At 44.4% G+C, this 17,825-nt stretch overlaps 1 protein-coding gene across 2 annotated transcripts in view; it reads right to left on the bottom strand.

The window, feature by feature from the left end:
- The window catches only part of LOC121542554, a 38,462-nt gene that overhangs the window by 10,462 nt on the left and 10,175 nt on the right, over window positions 1–17,825 (bottom strand). The window lies entirely within an intron of this gene.

Raw genomic sequence — 17,825 nt, 5'->3', positions numbered from 1 at the left:
TCAATCAACCAAGTTATAGATTTTTCTAACATACACTGCAACTCTGAAACATGTTTAGGACATGTGACTGCCAGTTCAGACATTATGGGTTGAAAGTTAGTTAGAGAGCCGCACACAATTCACAGTCAACTAACACCATCAACATAGTACACACTCATATAGGAGGAGCCTGTGCCCCACAAATAGCAGTCTGGGCAGGAGGAGAGTTCCAACTCAGGTCAGGTTGACTCTCCAGAGGAATCAGGGAGGGTGTTGGACCCTCCACATCTGTTTGGTGTATAATATGGCATTGTTGATATCCAAGGCCCTTTCTCAGGATTAAACCAAGGTAACTTGTCTCAGGCTAATCATTATTATGACAATTGACCACACAACAACTGTCTCCAGCCTTGAAGTGATGCAGAGATGCAACCTTGAAGTGAATGAATCACAATGGTTAAACGGTTAGCATAACAATGGAGCCTATTCATTCCATTGTTCAGAACCTAATAGTATAAACAGTGTAACTAAAATGCAATGTACAGTAGTAGAGATATTAGAATGAGCCATATCAAGAATACAGTATTTAAATACAGTGTGAAACGGGAAGTGTCCAGTGTTTTAATGTCTCTATAAAATGGAACAGCAGCATTGGTTGTGTGTGTTGGTGTGTGTGTGATAGCATGTGTTTTTTCTTCTTCTGTGAGTTAGAATCACTTGGTAGACGGTTAGTGATGGCTGTTCAAGAGTCTGATAGCCTGGCGATAGGCCTGAAAAAAGGACATGATGGCGCATTTCCATTGAGGATTTACCCCAGTGTTCTACCCAAAAGACTCTGACTTTTCTGTTTCCATCTACATAAGCTGGTGTGGTGTCTAAGCAATTTATGACTTTGCTAATGTTTGCAGATGGTGTTTTAGAGGATGTTGACTCAGCTTAAGGAAGCATCTGGAGAGCAGTTCTATAGGGGCACCCTAAAACAGAGGAAGTCTGTTTTATGGCATCCTGGGATTGGTCTGTAGGGGAAACCACCCATATCATGTCACAGATTATAAATACCTTGGTTGGGACAAAGGAGGACAGAACAACATATTAAGAGATTGGGTCGGTTGTTCTCCAGATGCCTGCAGATGTCTGTAAATCGACGCTGAAATCTTTTGATATAATAAACCTTTATAATCAAAGTACAGCGTCAGCGGATTCCTTGTTCTCACAGCATAATTAGCATCATATGTTTAGATACCACACTGGCACCCGTGTCTCACTGGGCCATGGCTCCAGTGGACCTGCTCTGACTTGGAGCCAAGGTTAGGCCACTGGTACTTTCCAGCTTAATTTACATAACAATGGCTAACTGTGGAAATTGGTTTACACCTTCGACGGTTAACACCTTCTCACAAAGCAAATGTCTTAATTATGCATAGGTTGTTGATTATTCTCTTCACAAGTCCTCACTCTCAGCCCTAACTATGGAAACACAATTTTCCTAGTATAACATCAGGATGTATACAGTAGGGTAACACTGGTGTTACAGTTGGGGAAAAAAACATTTAAGATGACAATAATATTAGTAGTTATAAGCAGGAAACACTGAGATTGGAACCGTGAGAGGGACGAGTTAATCAAGTGGTGTGGAGTCACAGGGGGGTTGGGATGTAGAGTAGAAACTGTGTTTCCTATCTAAGAGGGTCTAAAGGCCATCAGCTCTGCAGAGGAGAACCTTGAGACTGACAGGCCAACCATTGTGCATATGCCAACATATTGCTCCACCGTGCCACGCAGCCAGTAGGGTGCATTTAGCATCATATGATGCTAAATGTCAACGGGTGCTGAAGGTGGGTGTGGTGTATGAATCAGGCGCAGGACGCAGAGGCTCAGTCCAAAGGCTTTAGTGCAATATTCACAAAAGACATAAGCACAATAAGCCCGAAGGCGAATACACGGCGCACACAGGCGACAAAACAAACGGCGTACTAACATGTGCAAAAGAACCTCTCCAAAACACTGGAGGGAAAATAGTAGCTCCAACACGAAGCAGAAGAGCAATCACACACAAAGACACACACAACCAACAAGAACTAAATAGGACACTAACGAGGACTAACAAGACACAGGTGTACAACATCAAGACAAAACCAAACGAACATGAAACATAGATCGGTGGCAGCTAGTACTCCGGGGACGACGACCGTCGAAGCCTGCCCGAACCAGGAGGAGGAGCAGCCTCGGCCGAAACCGTGACACTAAATGCATCATACAGCTGTATTTTTAAAGTTATATAATCTTGAAAACCTGATGCCTGACATATCAACAATCGACTAATGAAACAAATACCAATATATCGTTTTTGGGTGGAATTTTCCTTGAAGTGTATGAAGAAAACCACACTATTATTGTCATTGTTTATGTGCTGTGTTTGAGTGTCTAGTTGTTCTATGTCTATGTTGGCCAGAGTGGCTCCCAATCAGAGGCAACGAGTGTCAGCTGTTGTGGGTTGTCTCTGATTGGGAGCCATATTTAAACTGTATGTTTTCCCTTGGGTGTTGTGGGTTTTTGTTCCGTGTCGGTATTTGTTTACCGTGGACTTCACGAGTCGTGTTTTGTTTGGTATACTTTAACTAATTAAAGTCATGTTTGTTTCACACGCTGCGCCTTGGTCTACTCACTCCTACGACGAGGCGTGACAGAAAAACCCCACCGTAAAAGGACCAAGCAGCGTGTCCAGGAGCAGGCAGACTGGACATGGGAGGAAGCGCCAGGAAAGGAGATGGAGAGGCTGGCGATGGCCCAGGTGGGCAAAGTGTGGTCCTGGGAGGACATGCTCGGGGGCAAGGGACCTTGGGGTAGGATTAAGGCCCTGGCGAGAGAGGAGCAGCGGCGTCAGCAGTGCCATCGTCGGACGGACGAGAGGCACCCCCAATAATTTTTTAGGGGGGGGCACACGGCATGGGCGACTGGGCAGCAGGAGGCTGCCACAGGGCGAAATGGGAGACGAGGAGAGAAGGCCACCGGGTTACGGGAGCCATTGGCGAGAGGAGGAAGGAAGTTGTAGAGGCACGGCGAGAGGTACTGAGGTGTATTGCCAGTCCGGTCCGGCCCGTTCCTGATCCCCGTTTAAGGCCAGTGGTGTGTGTTCCCAGTACGGTCCGGCCTGTTCCTGCTCCACGCACCAAGCCTACGGTGTGCGTCGCCAGCCCAGCCCGGCCTGTCCCTGCTCCACGCACCAAACCTACGGTGTGCGTCGCCAGCCCTGTCCGGCCTGTCCCTGCTCCACGCACCAAGCCTACGGTGTGCGTCGCCAGCCCAGCCCGGCCTGTCCCTGCTCCACGCACCAAACCTACGGTGTGCGTCGCCAGCCCTGTCCGGCCTGTCCCTGCTCCACGCACCAAGCCTACGGTGTGCGTCGCCAGCCCAGCCCGGCCTGTCCCTGCTCCACGCACCAAACCTACGGTGTGCGTCGCCAGCCCAGTCCGGCCTGTCCCTGCTCCACGCACCAAGCCTACGGTGTGCGTCGACAGCCCAGCCCGGCCTGTCCCTGCTCCACGCACCAAGCCTACGGGGTGCGTCGACAGCCCAGCCCGGCCTGTCCCTGCTCCACGCACCAAACCTACGGTGTGCGTCGCCAGCCCAGCCCGGCCTGTTCCTGCTCCACGCACCAAACCTACGGTGTGCGTCGCCAGCCCTGTCCGGCCTGTCCCTGCTCCACGCACCAAGCCTACGGGGTGCGTCGCCAGCCCTGTCCGGCCTGTCCCTGCTCCACGCACCAAGCCTACGGTGTGCGTCGTCAGCCTGGTCCAGCCCGTTCCTGCCACTCGCACCAAGCCAGGGGTGCGAGTCGTCAGCCTGGTCCAGCCCGTTCCTGCCACTCGCACCAAGCCAGGGGTGCGAGTCATCAGCCTGGTTCAGCCCGTTCCTGCTACTCGCACCAAGCCCGGGGTGCGAGTCGTCAGCCTGGTAAGACCGGTCAGCTGCTCCACAACGGAGCGTAAGCAATCCGCTCCGTCAATGTCCAGTCCAGATCCAGCCAGCGGGGTCAGACCGGACCAGGGGCGCTACGGGGGAATTATGGAAGGGTGGTGGTCAAGCCCGGAGCCAGAGCCGCCTCCGAGGAGGAATGCCCACCCAGCCCTCCCCTGTTTGGGGGTTTTGTTGAGGCGCGGTCGCAGTCCGCGCCTTTGGGGGGGTACTGTCACACTCTGGCTCTGGGGACTTTATATGTTGAGTCAGGGTGTGTAGATTCCGTGTGTTTATGTGCTGTGTTTGAGTGTCTAGTTGTTCTATGTCTATGTTGGCCAGAGTGGCTCCCAATCAGAGGCAACGAGTGTCAGCTGTTGTGGGTTGTCTCTGATTGGGAGCCATATTTAAACTGTATGTTTTCCCTTGGGTGTTGTGGGTTTTTGTTCCGTGTCGGTATTTGTTTACCGTGGACTTCACGAGTCGTGTTTTGTTTGGTATACTTTAACTAATTAAAGTCATGTTTGTTTCACACGCTGCGCCTTGGTCTACTCACTCCTACGACGAGCGTGACAATTATAATACTCAACAAAATGTACTTAACATCCTTACTGGAGAAGTCATTAATAATCATTGTAACTGTAGGGGTAATGGCATTAATATTAAAAACACCACTAAAATATGAGGATCTCAGACTGGGAAAATACGTTTTGAACGGTCTTCCAACTCGGGAACTCTGGACTCTTTCCAGAGCTCCGACCTAAAGATCACTGACGTCATGATTCGACTAGTTTTTACCCCAAGTTCCCAGTTGTCTTGAAAGAACCATAAATCCAGAGAATGCCAGACTTTGATGACAAAGTTTAATGACAAATTCTGCCCACAATAAGGACCGCCGAGCCACCTTCCTGTTCAAGTGAGCACAGCACAACTGTGAGTCCAAAAACGTCTTGTATGCTGTTGCAAAAATGATGTAATATGCCAGGGAGATATGCAGGGGCACAGATTTCTCTGGGCATCAGTTTTATCATTGGAATGTGATACAAGACTAGGCAATGGTGTGCTTTAGGACCATGCGGATGGCTCCGAGTGGTTGGGTAGGCTGTTTGGAGTGTTTATCTGACTAGATAGATAGAGATATATATAGATAGATCTATCTATTGTATTATTATGTCCCCCCCACTTCTAAAACCAAAGTTGCGCCCCTGGAGATATGTATACTGTAGCTAAGAAAGTATTACTAAGTGTATGTTGTGTAGTAAGCTGTTAGTAGCCTATGTGTCTCACCCTAATAATCTGGTCCCTTTCCCCCTCATAACTTAGCCTACTGTTCTGACTTGGTGATGAAATGTCTTCTTCAAATATTGTAAGAGCTTTTATTGTCTACTTATATGCCCCCTTTATTTATCCTACAGTTCCGACTTGGTGTCCGAGGAGAATACTGTTCTGAATTCTGTCGCTGTACATTTCAAAAGTGCTTAACAAATAGTTATATTGACTACGTCCATCTTAGCTCGCTCATTAATGTCTTAATAAAAATTACGGAGTGCCTCTTATCTGCTCATCATTCCATAGTTTGTACATCTCAATTGTCAGTAGAAACCACATTTGTTTAAGCAAGTGAGCCATATCAGGCAGTACATGAGGATGAATTAACTGTTTCGCTGCCAGACAAGGCTCCGCTGATAGCCAGGTGTAGCGTTGGTAAGGATTCACTCCATGGTGCTGAAAAGAAAGCTCTGCTGTTGGGACAGTTTTATGTAGGCCCTAACAGTTTGTGGGACAGAGGTAAAGACAGTTTCAGGTTGGATATTGTGGGGAATTTTTGGTTAACTACTCTATCTCACTTAGGGGCGCAACATAAAAACCAATTATATGAATTATGCATGTTGTAGAATGAAACGCCTATATGCCTTAAATCCTTATGGATTAAGAACCAATTAAAGGGTTAAAACAGAGAAGAGACATTTCTTTAGTGCAAATGCTGTGTTTCTGATAATGGATGGTTCCCTCTAGCTCCCTGCAGCTGGTCTGGGTATGTCAATGACATGTGATGGAGATAAAAACTTCAGGAACAGATAAAGACCTGTATAGACCCATGTTGTTTCTCGTTGCAGCTGTGTGGAGATTGGAGTAACAATGGAACTAGTGTTATCACTTGTTTGTGCTTATGCCCTGACACACATAGCCACATGCACATAGTCACAAGGAAAAACCATAGTGGCTCAAGGTCCAGGGAGGATGGCTGTTGGGAAAGGCTTAAATGTATGTTATGGACATGACATGTGTAAACCATGTTTAAGAATTAATTAATATGTTTTATAATGTGTTATGAAATGATAAGGGTAAAACAGAATGAACATGATTGATACTTTGTACACCAGATGCATGCCTGGATAGTGAATATAGTCAATACAGAGTCTGATTGTTCTTTAACGTACGTATGTATATAATTCTTTTGAGTCACGCCACCAATTTAATGAGATAAGAGACAGAGGCCCCATTTAGAGAAACGCACGTAGCCCTCGTGACTAAACAACATGTGACACCGAAGGATGTTAATCATGTACATATAATGGAGTAACTGTGTAGATTGTATAAGCATGACTATGCATTGAGTCTGTATAAAAGGAGAGCTCAGAGTCAGGGCAGGCAGTTGCTCCATGGACCAGCTCGGCTTTGTTGCGCTTTAATAAAGTCTATATTTGAATTCACAAGCTCCGTTTTTTTTAGAGATACTTTTGAGTTAAGTATTTCTACCACAATATTTGCGCTTTCAAACCTCAATAGTTTTCAAACCACAGACTCCAAATAAGTGTCATGATGTTGGAAAAATTGCGCACAACATTGCACAGGTCTTATTTTCACGATTTGGACATTCATTTGCTTTCCAAAGCTAATAAACGTGGAAATGTGAGCAGCTTTCCATATTCCTAGTTGAATTAGTTAGGGAGCGTAAACATTTACATTTGAATTTCAATAGCTCCTTGGTCATGTGACCTACTGACCTCAACCAAGGTTCAGAATGTCTGGCAGTCTGACAAAAGTGCCAGAGGTATGAGGAGAGACATCCTCCTTTCCATTTATGGGAACAAATATTTCCTAACACGTTGGATCCTCTTCTTGGACAGTTAGTAGACAATGTGTGATATAACGTATTTTTATACAGTATTGGTTAATGTCGTTGATCTCATATAGAGAGGATAAGGACACTCCATGTGTTCGTTATGTCACTGGTGGGTGACAGAAGGTCTGCGTGCCAAGATAGATTGGGGGCCACTGGTGCTAATCTTAGAAGGAGTATGTGACGGAATGGCCTGGCTAGGGTGCCACACGATACCATGTAGGGGGATCCTATTGTAGGAGATGAGTGACACTCAATAATGGTTGGCAACTGTTGGATGGAAGTAGCTCGGAAAGCATTATATAAACAGAGAGATTTTCTATGTAAATCATTCGGATGACAATAGGCTACGCCCGTACCGCTTGTCATACGAATCCAGTACTGTAACTATTAAATAACTATGAATCAACTCTCCATCTACAGTGAGGGACAAAATTATTTGATCCCCTGCTGATTTTGTACGTTTGCCCACTGACAAAGAAATGATCAGTCTATAATTTTAATGGTAGGTTTATTTGAACAGTGAGAGACAGAATAACAACAAAAAAATCCTAAAAAACGCATGTACAAAAATGGTATCAATTGATTTGCATTTTAATCAGGGAAATAAGTATTTGACCCCCTCTCAATCAGAAAGATTTCTGGCTCTCAGGTGTCTTTTATACAGGTAATGAGCTGAGATTAGGAGCACACTCTTAAAGGGAGTGCTCCTAATCTCAGTTTGTTACCTGTATAAAAGACACCTGTCCACAGAAGCAATCAATCAATCAGATTCCAAACTCTCCACCATGGCCAAGACCAGAGAGCTCTCCAATGACGTCAGGGACAAGATTGTAGACCTACACAAGGCTGGAATGGGCTACAAGACCATCGCCAAGCAGCTTGGTGAGAAGGTGACAACAGTTGGTGCGATTATTCGCAAATGGAAGAAACACAAAATAACTGTCAATCTCCCTCGGCCTGGGGCTCCATGCAATATCTCACCTCGTGGAGTTGCAATGATCATGAAAACGGTGAGGAATCAGCCCAGAACTACACGGGATCTTGTCATTGATTTCAAGGCAGCTGGGACCATAGTCACCAAGAAAACAATTGGTAACACACTACGCCGTGAAGGACTGAAATCCTGCAGCGCCCGCAAGGTCCCCCTGCTCAAGAAAGCACATATACAGGGCCGTCTGAAGTTTGCCAATGAACATCTGAATGATTCAGAGGAGAACTGGGTGAAAGTGTTGTGGTCAGATGAGACCAAAATCGAGTTCTTTGGCATCAACTCAACTCGCCGTGTTTGGAGGAGGAGGAATGCTGCCTATGACCCCAAGAACACCATCCCCACCGTCAAACATGGAGGTGGAAACATTATGCTTTGGGGGTGTTTTTCTACTAAGGGGACAGGACAACTTCACCGCATCAAAGGGACGATGAACGGGGCCATGTACCGTCAAATCTTGGGTGAGAACCTCCTTCCCTCAGCCAGGGCATTGAAAATGGGTCATGGGTGGGTATTCCAGCATGACAATGACCCAAAACACACGGCCAAGGCAACAAAGGAGTGGCTCAAGAAGAAGCACATTAAGGTCCTGGAGTGGCCTAGCCAGTCTCCAGACCTTAATCCCATAGAAAATCTGTGGAGGGGAGCTGAAGGTTCGAGTTGCCAAACGTCAGCCTCGAAACCTTAATGACTTGGAGAAGATCTGCAAAGAGGAGTGGAACAAAATCCCTCCTGAGATGTGTGTAAACCTGGTGGCCAACTACAAGAAACGTCTGACCTCTGTGATTGCCAACAAGGGTTTTGCCACCAAGTACTAAGTCATGTTTTGCAAAGGGGTCAAATACTTATTTCTCTCATTAAAATGCAAATCAATTTATAACATTTTTGACATGCGTTTTTCTGGATTTTTTTGTTGTTATTCTGTCTCTCACTGTTCAAATAAACCTACCATTAAAATTATAGACTGATAATTTCTTTGTCAGTGGGCAAACGTACAAAATCAGCAGGGGATCAAATACTTTTTTCCCTCACTGTAAGTGGTCAACTATTCTCTTACATCCTGAAGTATGAGATACCAGAGAAACTCGTCATCATTACTGTCCATGAGTGACCTCAACCTTGTGGGTCTGTGTGTGGTTGGACCAATAAAGTGCCAACTCAATTCTACCACTGACTAGTCTCTCATGCCCCTCTGACCAGAGGCAATAGTTTCTCTTCTAAACCAGCCCTTTTTTACTGGAGTACACTAACCCCTAATTGGGGCTCCTTTCTTGACACACAGTAGCAGTTTACCAGATAAGAAGTCAAAAGAGTAGATTGTTGTAAGGGCTTATTAGGTCCTGTTCTGGCCCCATTGTTATATCCGTTCTGGATTCTGAGAGGTAAAAACGTAGCTGAAAAGTGCCTCTTTGTATGTGTATACTGTATGTGGGAATGTCCATCCTACATGTAGTGTTGGTACATGGATTATTCATCAACTGCATATATCATAAATTGCTATGGCAAATAGAAGTATTATGTTCAACAACTGACATTTTCAGATCTTATTTTGACAAAACACTTTAAATTGGTGCTTACAATTAATTATATATTGTCATAGACTTGGTGGGCACTGTCATCTGTGATCTTTGTGATATTACTTTCTTTAAGCACGTTCTGATGAAACTGTCACTTAATATTGTTTTCTTAAAGTCTACAAACGCTCTACATTTATTAACTCTGTGATAGGGTTGGATCCTATATGCTACTTTTATTATTTTCCTGTAAATGGTTCAGTGCCTATAATTTAGGCTGTGTGTAGAATGGGGCATAAAGGAATTTAACTCTACTATATTATGCGGATAAGGAAAACAGCATACAGTTTTGGCCTGTGTATTCATTTGCCTATAACTAATCAGAATTCCATTATGTTTACATAAAAAAGAGAATACTTCAACATAATAAGATCCTGCCATGGAAAAGACGACTGGGTGGACATCGTGGAAAGGAGGGGAAATAACTCACACCATGCAGCAGGACACCTTCAGCTGCGGGTTCTTTGTAATGCAGGTTTGATAGTTATATTTTCAATAATGAATGGTGTCCTGTTATTGTCGTAGAAATATTTGACTCAAAAGTAGTCAACTCAAAAATATCTCTCAAGACACTGGAGCTTGTGAATCCAAAAATTAGACTTTATTATTGCATAACAAAGCCGAGCTGCTCCATGGAACACCTGCCTCTCATTGGCTCAAAGATCTCCTTTTATACAAATACAAATGCATAGTCATGCTTACATAGAATATACAGTTACCCCCTTAAGGCAAATTATTAACTTCTTTCAGTGCCACATTGCTTTACTCACGAAGGCTACTTGCGCTTCTCTAAATGGGGCCTCTGTATCTTATTAGTGGCGTGACTCAAAAAATGATGTACGTACGTTAAAGAACAATCACACTCTGTATTGACTATATTCACTATCCAGACATGCATCTGGAGTACAAAGTATCAATCATGTTCATTCTGTTTTACCCTTAAACTTTCATAACACATTATAAAACATATAAATTAATACTTAAACATGTCATGGCCATAACCCATTCTCAACCACATACATTTAAGCCAATCCCAAAAAGCATCCCCCCAGGACCCTTGAGATTATGTGTATGTGGCTATGTGTCAGGTCATAAGCACAAACAAATGATAACACTAGTTCCATTGTTACTCCAATCTCCACACAGCCACCACGAGGAGTTGTATCTCCATCACATGTCATTGACATACCCAGACCAGCTGCAGGGAGTTATCAAAAGCACAGCGTTTGCACTAAAGAAATGTCTCTGCTCTGTTTTAACCCTTTAATTGGTTCTTAATCCATAAGCATTTAAGGCATACAGTGGGGAAAAAAGTATTTAGTCAGCCACCAATTGTGCAAGTTCTCCCACTTAAAAAGATGAGAGAGGCCTGTAATTTTCATCATAGGTACACGTCAACGATGACAGACAAATTGAGAAAAAAAAATCCAGAAAATCACATTGTAGGATTTTTAATGAATTTATTTGCAAATTATGGTGGAAAATAAGTATTTGGTCACCTACAAACAAGCAAGATTTCTGGCTCTCAAAGACCTGTAACTTCTTCTTTAAGAGGCTCCTCTGTCCTCCACTCGTTACCTGTATTAATGGCACCTGTTTGAACTTGTTATCAGTATAAAAGACACCTGTCCACAACCTCAAACAGTCACACTCCAAACTCCACTATGGCCAAGACCAAAGAGCTGTCAAAGGACACCAGAAACAAAATTGTAGACCTGCACCAGGCTGGGAAGACTGAATCTGCAATAGGTAAGCAGCTTGGTTTGAAGAAATCAACTGTGGGAGCAATTATTAGGAAATGGAAGACATACAAGACCACTGATAATCTCCCTCGATCTGGGGCTCCACGCAAGATCTCACCCCGTGGGGTCAAAATGATCACAAGAACGGTGAGCAAAAATCCCAGAACCACACGGGGGACCTAGTGAATGACCTGCAGAGAGCTGGGACCAAAGTAACAAAGCCTACCATCAGTAACACACTACGCCGCCAGGGACTCAAATCCTGCAGTGCAAGACGTGTCCCCCTGCTTAAGCCAGTACATGTCCAGGCCCGTCTGAAGTTTGCCAGAGTGCATTTGGATGATCCAGAAGAGGATTGGGAGAATGTCATATGGTCAGATGAAACCAAAATAGAACTTTTTGGTAAAAACTCAACTCGTCGTGTTTGGAGGACAAAGAATGCTGAGTTGCATCCAAAGAACACCATACCTACTGTGAAGCATGGGGGTGGACACATCATGCTTTGGGGCTGTTTTTCTGCAAAGGGACCAGGACGACTGATCCGTGTAAAGGAAAGAATGAATGGAGCCATGTATCATGAGATTTTGAGTGAAAACCTCCTTCCATCAGCAAGGGCATTGAAGATGAAACGTGGCTGGGTCTTTCAGCATGACAATGATCCCAAACACACCGCCCGGGCAACGAAGGAGTGGCTTCGTAAGAAGCATTTCAAGGTCCTGGAGTGGCCTAGCCAGTCTCCAGATCTCAACCCCATAGAAAATCTTTGGAGGGAGTTGAAGGTCCGTGTTGCCCAGCGACAGCCCCAAAACATCACTGCTCTAGAGGAGATATGCATGGAGGAATGGGCCAAAATACCAGCAACAGTGTGTGAAAACCTTGTGAAGACTTACAGAAAACGTTTGACCTGTGTCATTGCCAACAAAGGGTATATAACAAAGTATTGAGAAACTTTTGTTATTGACCAAATACTTATTTTCCACCATAATTTGCAAATAAATTCATTAGAAATCCTACAATGTGATTTTCTGGATTTTTTTCCTCATTTTGTCTGTCATCGTTGACGTGTACCTATGATGAAAATTACAGGCCTCTCTCATCTTTTTAAGTGGGAGAACTTGCACAATTGGTGGCTGACTAAATACTTTTTTTCCCCACTTTATAGGTGTTTCATTCTACAACAAATGTACTAGAAAATAATCCATATTATGTGACCAATAGGTCAAAAACTCTATTTTCTTTTTTGGTGTAGATGGCCAAGGAAGTTGCACAGAATTTCCCCAATATCCCCTCCCAAATGGATATAGAACCTTCACAAAAACACATGGAGCAACTGAAAATAAATGGCTGAGGATATTCTAAAAATGTCTGGTATGTAATGGAATGTCATTCAAAGTAAATGTAAATGTCTTATTTTTATGTAGTTGTGTGGGACAACCATATGTTCAGTTCATGCCTATGATTTCAGAGTTCAACAAAGCCAACAACTGCTTAATGTGTGCCACTGATAAAGAACCTGGATGTGGCCCAAAGACTGACTGGGTTAGTAACTTTATTTAACATGTTTATATAATCTTTTGGCAACAGTGACGGCATGTAAGAGCATGAAAAATGTATGCACTCACTAACCGTAAGTCGCTCTTGATAAGAGCGTCTGCTAAATGACTAAAATGTAAGACAATTTATGATATAACACAATGGATGGCTAATTTGTCATACTGCATTGATATTGGATATTATTTATAACGTGTTACGCTTGCTTCTATTTTAGATTGAATGTTTTGCATGCCAACGGTGGTTCCATGTGCTACAAAAGAGTTCAACAGAGTGAAGAACACAAACTGGAAGTGCTGTCTTTGTTGTTGAAACGGTACGCTATACCCCATCCACACTGAAGAGGCCCTGATGTTCAGAGAGAAAGAGAAAGTTAACACTGTGAAATGTTTTGTACTTATTTGAAGTAAAGTGTCTGTTGACATGTTGGAAAAAATTAAAGGTCTACAATTTATGTTTAATTTGTCAACATTCAATTCATTGATTATCTAGCCACCATTATTGTGGTTACATGTTCAGTATATGTATCGACCAGCAAACCCACTGCAGCCTACCTTACTGGCCGTGCAGTTCACTCTCCATCCATACTTTGGACAATTATTAACATGACTCTCATACTTTGCCCTTTTCCTTTAAGGTTGGCAACAGAGCCTCTTCAACCTCAGGAGGCTGAAGAAATTCGGCTTAGCACCTAAAACCCTCACAAACTTTTACAGACGCACAATTGAGAGCATCCTGTCGGGCTGTATCCCTGCCTGGTATCGCAACTGCACCGCCCGCAACTGCAGGGCTCTCCAGAGGGTGGTGCGGTCTGCCGAACGCATTACCGGGGGCAAACTACCCGCCCTCCAAGACACATTCAGCACCCGATGTCACAGGAAGGCCAAAAATATCATCAAGGACATCAACCACCCGAGCCACTGCCTGTTCACTCCGCTATCATCCAGAAGGCGAGGTCAGTACTGGTGCATCAAAGCTGGGACCGAGAGAATGAAAAACAGCTTCTATCTCAAGGCCATCAGACTGTTAAATAGCCATCACTAGCACATTAGAGGCTGTTGCTGCCTACTGAAATCACTGGCCACTTTAAGAAATGGAACACTAATCACTTTAATAATGTTTATATATCTTGCACTACTCATCTCATATGTATATACTGCATTCTATTCTATAATATTCTACTGTATCTTAGTCAATGCCGCTCTGTCATTGCTTACTAGTTTTGTGTGTTTTAGGTATATATTATGAAATTGTTAGATATTACTTGTTAGATATTACTGCACTGTCGGAGCTAGAAGCACAAGCATTTCGCTACACCCGCTATAACATCTGCTAAACACGTGTATGTGACAAATAACATTTGATTTGGATTTGATATTAACGATGAAAGGAGATATTCTCTTTCTCTCTCCTATTGTGTACCGCTAATAAATACTGTGGCAAAATAAAGACTTAAGGAAAGGGAAAATAAGTACTCAGAACTACCAATTATTAGATAAACATTAAAGAAAGGGGTAAAGAACACTGGACTGAACCCCCTAATTGTCAAACTAATATTAATGTACAACAATATGGCGTAGCAGGCAAGATGGCGTAGCAGTGCAGTCCTGTTCTTGTCGTGTGTCTGTAAATACCCTGTTTTTTTGTATTTTTCGTACATATTTCCCTATCAGACTTTTCATCCTTCTACAAAATATACTTTCCTGCAACCCGCCTCACTCAATGTGGAACGGATTCTATTATTGACTTACCTTTTATCTAGAATCTCCAGTTGAAACTAGCTAGCCAGCTAACTAGCTACTTGCTATTAGCCACAGTTAGCGGTATTTCCCCCAGAACATTGGGTTTTTCTGCCGGAATAATTTAATCACTGGACATTAATCACCGGATCGCAACTAGCTAGCCACAACCGAATGGATGTTGCTGTTTGGCTAATCACCACTGCCCCCGATGCAAGCACCAGTTAGCCTCGAGCTAGCCTAGAGCCAGGCCCATATCCCGGCTATCTACCTCTCAGTCTACCGGACGGGAGTAGCCAGCTAACTAGCTAGTTGCTATTAGCTACCGTTAGTGGTTTTTCACCATTGTCCGTGGCCTGCACCACCTACCAGCCAGCTCTAGCCTGGACTATTATTCGGCCAGTCTGCACTGTCTGCACAGCGCGTTATCGACCCAGAACATATCAGTTTCTCTGCCGGAATCACTGAATCACTGGACCTTTAACACCGGATTCATCGCTACCAGCTAGCTGCAACAAAATGGACGTTGTGGTTTGGCTAATCAGCCTGAGCTAGGCCCATCTCCCGGCTATCTACCTCTCTGTCAACCGGACGGGACCACCTAGTGTTGACACGGAGCCCTGCCGATCCAACACGACTGGTCTGCCGATGAAATCGTCTGATGTGGTTACAACAGGCTTCCCGTTATGACGTCGAACACGAAGATTCCATCTGCTAGCCCCGGCCCGCTAGCACACACTAGCAGTGGCCTCTTGCTCGCTAGTGCTTTAGCAGCCCCCGAACTACCTCCGAACTATCCTATTGCTGTTCACCTGACCTTATGATAACTCAGCTATACAGCTGATGCCTGCTGGACTGTTCCTTTTTACGGTACCGCATCCTGTTTATGTTTAGCCTCAACCCAAACTGTGTCGCCATTACCAGCTGTTGTCTTAGCTCTCTCAAATTACACCTGTGATTGCTTTATGCCTCTCTCCCATGTCAATATGGTTTGCTTATTGCTGTTTCGGTTATTTCTTATTGTACTATTTCAATGTAGATCCCCCAGCCCAGCTAAACCTGCCTTAGATAGCTCCTTTGTCCCACCCCCCATACACGCGGAGACCGACTCAATCGGTGCCTCCAGTGATGCTATCTCTTTCATTGTTACCCAACGCTTAGGTTTACCTCCACTTTACTCATATCCTTCCATATCCTTGTCTGTATTTAATGCCCTGAATCTTTTCTACAACGCCTGGAAATCTGCCCCCTTTATTCTATGTACCCAACGCACTAGAAGACCAGTTCTTAAAGCCTTTAGCCGTATCCTTATTCTAGTCCTCCTCTGTTCCTCTGGTGATGTAGAGGCTAACCCAGGCCCTGCAGCCCTCAGTATCACTCCTACTCCCCAGGCGCTATCGTTTGTTGACTTCTGTAACTGTAAAAACCTTGGTTTCTTGCATGTTAATATCAGAAGTCTCCTTCCTAAGTTTGAGTTATTCACTGCGTTAGCACATTCCGCCAACCCTAATGTTCTTGTCAGCTTCCTGCTTCCCCTGTTTGTCTCCTGGCCTCTAGAGGTCAGCTGTGTTCCCCTTTGCCTTAGTTCTTCCTCATGTGTCCTAATTAGCTTATCCAGGTCACCTGTGCCTTGTTTCCCCTTGTGTATTTTAGCTGTGTGTTTTCCCCTTGTTTCTCACTTGGTTATTGCGTCCTGACTGTGTGTCTCCTGCTTTGTCTCACCGTGTCAGTCCTAGTAAGTTTTTGAAGTTATCTTTAGTTTGTTTTTCTCCCCTCGTGGAGTTGTTTTGTTTTGCCTCCTGTTTGGGAACATTAAATCTACTTGCCTGGAGTATTGCCTTGGGTGTTTTATTTGGGTCCTACAACATCTCCTCTGTGGCTAAGGGGTAGTACCCCCAGCTCTACACTTCTGAGACCGGAGTTCTAACCCGGATTGTGACAGTTCTAGCAGTGTCTGAATCCTGGCTTAGGAAGGCCACAAAAAATTCTGAAATTTCCATCCCCAACTATAACATTTTCCGTCTAGATAGAACTGCCAAAGGGGGTGGATTTGCAATCTACTGTAGAGATAGCCTGCAGAGCTCTATCATACTATCCAGGTCTGTGCCCAAACAGTTTGAGCTTCTACTTCTAAAAATCCACCTTTCCAGAAATAAGTCTCTCACTGTTGCCACTTGCTACAGACCCCCCTCAGCCCCCAGCTGTGCCCTGGACACCATATGTGAATTGATTGCCCCCCATTTATCCTCAGAGTTTGTACTGCTTGGTGACCTAAATTGGGATATGCTTAACACCCCGGCCATCCTACAATCCAAACTAGATGCCCTCAATCTCACACAAATTATCAACGAACCTACCAGGTACAACCCTAAATCCGTAAACATGGGTACCTGACTAACTTACCCTCTAAATACACCTCCGCTGTCTTCAACCAGGATCTCAGTGATCACTGCCTTATTGCCTGCGTCCGTAACGGGTCCACGGTCAAACGACCACCCCTCATCACTGTCAAACGCTCCCTAAAACACTTTAGCGAGCAGGTCTTCCTAATTGACCTGGCCCAGGTATCCTGGATGGATATAGATCTCATTCCGTCAGTAGAGGATGCCTGGTTGTTCTTTAAAAGTAATTTCCTCTCAATCTTAAATAAACATGCCCCATTCAAAAAATACAGAACTAAGAACAGATATAGCCCCTGGTTCTCCTCAGACTTGACTGCCCTTGACCAGCACAAAAACATCCTGTGGCGTACTGCATTAGCATCAAATAGCCCCCGCGATATGCAACTTCTCAGGGAAGTTAGGAACCAATATACACAAGTAGTCAGGAAAGCAAAGGCTAACTTTTTCAAACAGAAATTTGCATCCTGTAGCACTAACTCCAAAAAGTTTTGGGACACTGTAAAGTCCATGGAGAATAAGAGCACTTCCTCCCAGCTGCCCACTGCACTGAGGCTAGGAAACACTATCACCACCGTTAAATCTACAATAATCGAGAATTTCAACAAGCATTTTGCTACGGCTGGCCATGCGTTCCACCTGGCTACCACTACCCCGGCCACCAGCTCTGCACCCTCCGCTGCAACTTGTCCCTTCATTGGACACTGTGTTAACGAACCTCCAAACGAGCTTCAATGCCATACAACACTCCTTCAGTAGCCTCCAACTGCTC

This window comes from Coregonus clupeaformis, chromosome 28 (genome assembly GCF_020615455.1).
Source record: "Coregonus clupeaformis isolate EN_2021a chromosome 28, ASM2061545v1, whole genome shotgun sequence".
Classification (NCBI taxonomy): domain Eukaryota; kingdom Metazoa; phylum Chordata; class Actinopteri; order Salmoniformes; family Salmonidae; genus Coregonus; species Coregonus clupeaformis.
This window is presented reverse-complemented; position numbering and strand designations above follow the sequence as displayed.